Consider the following 6,000-nt stretch of genomic DNA (forward strand, 5'->3'; position numbering starts at 1 on the left):
TACAAATGAAAATGGATTAATTTGTGATTGTAATCGGAATAGTGTAGAGCTAGTCTGCGTTTATTGCGGCGTGTGTTGGTAGTGCCTGCGCGCATCTCTGTCTAAGATGTAACTTTTGTAAGTGTCTGCTAATACAAAGGAATCACTCCACGAATACACCATGATGAGGGAAGAATCCCATTCAAGATCAGCAGCACTCCATACATACATCCATCATCTGCCGCTTGTCCGGGGATCGGGTCGCGGGGACAGCAGCCTGAGCAGAGAAACCCAGACGAGCTGTCCCCGGCCACTTCCTCCAGCAACAGTATTATAGCAAATTATCTTGAGTTCTCTCTTCAGAAAATCTCTGATTATAGTATCTTACGTGGGCAGTCTACACTTGTGAATCAGATGACCTAACTGCACTGACTAAATAACACAACGGCAGCATTCGCCACGATGTTTAGTTAGTGGGTGTGTACAGGTGGGCATTTTTACGACAGTGTAGAATTTCAGTTTGACCAATAGAGATCGCTATACTGCCGCTAAACTACCTTGTATCCCTTTAAGAAACCTAGTATTAGTATTTTATCAAAATTATTTTTATTTTTTTTCTGGTGTAATACAATTTCGTTTAAATTATTCAATGTTATTTTAATTTCATGTATATATTTACTTATTTATCACAAGGTCTCGGTGCTCTCTGGGGCCCCCTGGTGGCGTGGGGGCCCTAAGCGACCGCGTAGTTGGCATATGCCTTGGGCCGGCTCTGGGAATAGACATAAGAATAGAGATGATACGGGTGGGGAGAGTCCAACACTAAAACTAATTAAGCACCAAGCTTTCAGATTATTTAGATTTGTTTTTTCAGTCAAACTGTCAGCTGCTGATTTCTCCCTCTGTGGGGAAACGTTGACAAAGATTCAACCTTTATTGAACCCACTGACTGGAACAACAAACACGTGAGTCCCGTTTTAAACAAATCAATACAAATGCAACTATATAGATGAATCAAAATGAGTCAAAAATCGTGATAAATTATTAGTTTTTAATCTCACATTATCATGATTTTACCATTTCAAAGTCACAATACTGATTTACAAGAAGTTGGATTTATTTACCACAACCTCGTGTTCCAGAAAAAAAAGTAAAAATAAACAAATCATTTTAGAAATCGAATGAACTGAGATTTTATTCAGCTGAACATCAAATTAAGACTTTTTACAATTTTGAGAAAAATATCAGCTCAGCTTCAATTTGATGGCAGCAACATGTCTCGTAAATATTGGGACAGGTCCATGTTTCCCACTGTGTAGCATCCCCTCTTCTTTTAACAACATCTGTAAACATCTGGAACTGAGGAGAGCAGCTGCTGGACCTTTGGGAGAGGAATGTTGTCCCATTCCTGTCTTATAGAGGGTTGTATTTGCTTCTGGGTCTTTAACATTTAACATTGTCTCGATGAAATATGCAAGGCCTTCCCTGAAGAAGACGTAGGGTGGATGTTGCTCTAAAACCTGGATATACCTTTCAGCATTGATGGAGCCTTTCCAGATGTGGACAGATGTGCTGGATGGGTTCTCCTCTTTAGTCTGGAGGATGCAGCGTAGATTCTGATCCATCTGACCACAGAACAGTCTCCCACTTTGCCTCAGTCCTTTTTAAATGCGCTTTAACCTGCATCTGTGGACGTTACGGCGAGCTGTGTTCAGACGATGATTCCTGGAAGTGTTCCAGTTGCTTTTCCAGCCTTTTGTTGCCATTTTCCCAACTTTTTTGAGACGTGTTTCTCTCCTGAAATTCAGACGAGCTGATATCTTTAATGAAATAATAAAATGACTCGCTTTGGTATGTTTTATATGTACTTTAAATGTAAATGTACTTTATTCATACAGCCCTTTACAGACAATCCTTACGGTGTACCTAAGTGCTTTACAGCAGGTAATAAATAAAGAGAAGAATAAGTAAAAACAATAAAAGAACAGTGAAAGCAATAGAATACAACAAAATCGAATAAGAAAAAAGTGTCGTCATACTACTGGGGATATATATATGTTCTATTGTGAACAAAAGATTGGTGTATGAGGTGTGAAAGTAATTTCTTTTTTTCTGTTTTTAATTTGCATTTCCCACAGCATTCAAATGTATTTTAACTTTTGGTTATGTTCTCTTTCGGTATACGCTTCCATGACAACATGACACATTACTGTAATGGTAAATTAGACTATTTACTGGGGTCCAACTGTGTGTATTCAACTGCACGGTATGTCTTCTCAGCTCTGTCATGCAAATGTAGGTTTTACTGCAGGCAAGTGGTGCTTTTAAATCATTTGACTCATCACTGTGCTGCATCTTTGATGATGGTCATGATTTCTTTTGCAGAAAGAAGATTGAGAAAATCAGCCTTTAGTGCAACACTTATGCACATCACAAGGAGCCAAATCACATCATAAGAGAGTGAACTGGAGCACAAAAAAAAACTGTTCTGGTGAAGGGAGCAGGCGGCTTTCAGTCCTCTAAAAACAAGCTAAATGCTCTCAGTCGATCTCCTGTAAAAATATAGATCCAGTCAGTCTGTGGAGACCACTGCTGCTGGAGGACACGGCGTGTGCATGTGTGTGTCTTTAGTTTGCGTCGCATCAGTGGGCAGTGAGGTGGATAATCCTCCAGACTGCTGAAAATGACTCTATTGATCTGTGCTTTTCAGTCACAAGCCATTAAGTACTGCAGTATTATACAGCTGATCCTCCTGTCTGTCTGTCTGTGTTTACATGGACTTTACCTTCTATCTGGGACTGATGGGAACTGTGTTTGCACATGATTTGTGTGTCTGCAGAACCAAATGTGATTGTCAGCTCATAGTTTCAGGATTTAATTTTATGTTTGTCTATTACAACAACATGTAATATGATGAGAAATGGTATTAAAACACACAAGAATGAGTTTGAATGTCTTTTTAATACAGATAGTGTATATATTGGGAAGTGCCTGGCCTTTATTTGATGGTGCAAGGATTATTGTGAGATAAAAACACAGTTTTACAGCATGAAGAAATACATAATGGTTTGGCTGATTGCACGATGTATGACATTGGGTGATGTTTTTTTTAAATCAAATCAAATCAAATTTATTTATATAGCCGTTTCATGTACAAACAATTCAAAGTGCTTCACATAAAATAAAAGCATTGCAGCAGGGAGTGTAAGAAGCATTAAAAATACATAAAAGAATATAAAGAGAAACAAATAAAATCATATAAATGAATTTAAAAACAAGCAACAGTCCAGATAAGTTAAAAGATATTTCAGGCATAGACACATGAGAACAGAAATGTCTTTAACTTGGATTTTAAAATGTCTCCATTTGGTGAAAGTTTAATCTCCACTGGTAGTTTGTTCCACTTGTTTGCAGCATAACAGCTAAATGCTGCTTCTCCATTTAAGCGTAATATTCAAGGTCATTCCTTTCAAGAAGAATCTAGAGAACAGGATCTGTGTTTTATCCTTTCACACACAGGTTTTAGAATAATTTCTCCTCTGAAATCTAAATTCCTTAGATAGATACATACCCTTGCATTGTTTTTCTCTGAACATGATGAATAAACACAGAAAAAACAACATATTTCTTTCCTAAATGTCACATTGAACGTTTGATTCTTCAGTCACTTCCTTGCAAAGTGGTCAACTGTCGCCATCTAGTGCCGATGCTTCACACTACGCTATTTTTACACTGTTCTTAAGTTTATTCCACAACTTTGAGGTCATGGTTTAACAAACAAATCCAACGCCGTCTACTGAGATATCAAATTATATTGACGAGCAGCAATCTTTTAAAGTGGTCTTGAGCAACAGTTCTCCGGGCTTTCTGAAGGTCTTTCAAAGCTTTTCTTTGGACTTTGGCAGATTTTTCACTCATTTTCAGTCCAGTTCTTTAATCTGACCATTTTCAGAGGAATTGGTGTTTGTTAAGCCACTTAACTCTGACCTATTAATCATTCAGGCATTAAAAAAGGCTCCTAACTCAAGGAATGAACCAGTGTTGTGTCACATAACAGACAACTTAGCAAAGAATCCATTTTAAATTGGATATTTAGGCACTTTGTTCCCAGCAGCCTGTCACAAAGACACATCATTTGTTCCCATTTCTTTAGTTGTATCTATGAAAAACAGCAAAGATAACACAGTTTGACAGACAGAAAACCGGATTTCTGCAGCAACAAGGTGATTCCCAAAGAGCTATTAGCTGAAAACTTGGCATATCTCAGCATGGTGTGCAGTGTGTCCTTAAAACATTTGAGGAAACTGAACAAGTGGAGGACAGAAGAAGAAGTGTCAGGCCTAAAGAACTATCTCCAGCAGATGAACAGGATCTGAAAGTGATGTCCTTAAACATAAGCTGCCCTCTTCCGCCCCCTGCTGACAGACATATCTGCAATGAAAACGGGACGCTTCTGCAGACTGATTCCTCCCTGCTGCTGCTTCCATTCTTCTTCACACTATGGATCAGAGTCGGTGGTCTGTTCAGGTAAGGTTCATCAGTTCAAGTGAGATTTCAACTTTCCTCCTCTGCTACTTTCATGATCAGGTGTGATCAAGCTGGACGTTTCTGCAGAATCATCACAATTTCCACAGTGTGTTCAGCAACTTTCCCAGCTTAGTGTGCACATGAAGAAGACACGGCAAACAGTCGGCTTTGGGAAAGGGAAGTGCTGACTTTAAAATTCCCCTCAGCTCATTCAAGCAGACTCAGCAAAGTGTAGAAAATGTCAACAAATTGTCAACAAAGTGAACAAGCTGCAAAGAGTTCTGCACAACTATTTCAGATATTCTAGATGTGCTTGTGTAGAGTCACTATTTTTATTTAATTCCAAATTTTCTTAAATTTCTATGGAGACATGGAAACATTTAAAATCACAGAATCCGCACCTTTTCCTGCTCAACAATCCCACTGAGACAGATCAGTGTAATGAACCATGTTTGCTACTTTTATTTGCAACATTCAGGTGGATTTGACCAGCTTAAATCGGCCTCCAGTATTAATTCACTAAATATTTCTGTACCTTAAGTTTCCAGGAGAGCATTGCTGACTGAGGAATGGTGTTATGGAAGGAAGCGTGGCATCAGAACGTTGTCAGGTTGCCATTTTAAGCAAAGAAAGGCTTTCTCAGCATCAAATCATAGCTAAACTGGAGGTTTCTAAAGGGCCATACCATGGAGTACTAAAACTGTTCAATAAGGACAGATTTAACGCTTAAGTAGAATATTTCTTCATATACGTTAAGTTAATTTAAGCCATTAGACAATGATGAAGCTTTACAGAGCGTCGTCCTAAATCAAGGTTCAGTAAATCTTTTTTTTATTTGACCTACTTTAAAGCTTAACTTCTCAGGAGAGGAAACATGCACAGATATTTAAGAAGGAGCTAAATGATACCAACATTTCACAATAAATGACAGATAAAAATGATATTTAATGACTTTAATTTAATTTAAATCCTACTTAGAGTTGTTTGGCTGTAAGGAGACAAAGAGCAAACCCACAATGCCTGTAGCTCCACCCCCGGGTGTGCATCTTTTAGACCACGGATCTTCATTCTGCAGCAGGAACGTGAGCCTGGAAGCACCTTAAACCTTTGAAGAACTATGTGAAGACCAGGGGGAATGAGGCAGAACTGACTCTCAAGGACTTTCCACCACAGTCACACGACTTCAACCCCACTGAACGTTTATGAGAAGGGAAAACATTCCCATGTTGAACAATTTGGTCAATGTAAATATTAATATTCAATACTTCCCTCTACTTTCTTCTTCCCACAGAAGTGAAAGAAGTCGCGTTCTTTAAGCAGTAATAAGTCGCAAGTAACTCAACTCAGCTGTATGTATTTGGCAGAAGTGCAACAAAAAACGCTTTACAGAACAAAAGCAAAACCTAAGAAGGACACCGACGAAGAAATGAAACAGAACTTATGGAAGTAGTTTGCAAATAGCAGTGAAATATTTACAAAATGGAGAGGCAAATT

This window comes from Odontesthes bonariensis, chromosome 17 (assembly GCF_027942865.1).
Source record: "Odontesthes bonariensis isolate fOdoBon6 chromosome 17, fOdoBon6.hap1, whole genome shotgun sequence".
NCBI classification, from domain to species: Eukaryota; Metazoa; Chordata; class Actinopteri; order Atheriniformes; family Atherinopsidae; genus Odontesthes; species Odontesthes bonariensis.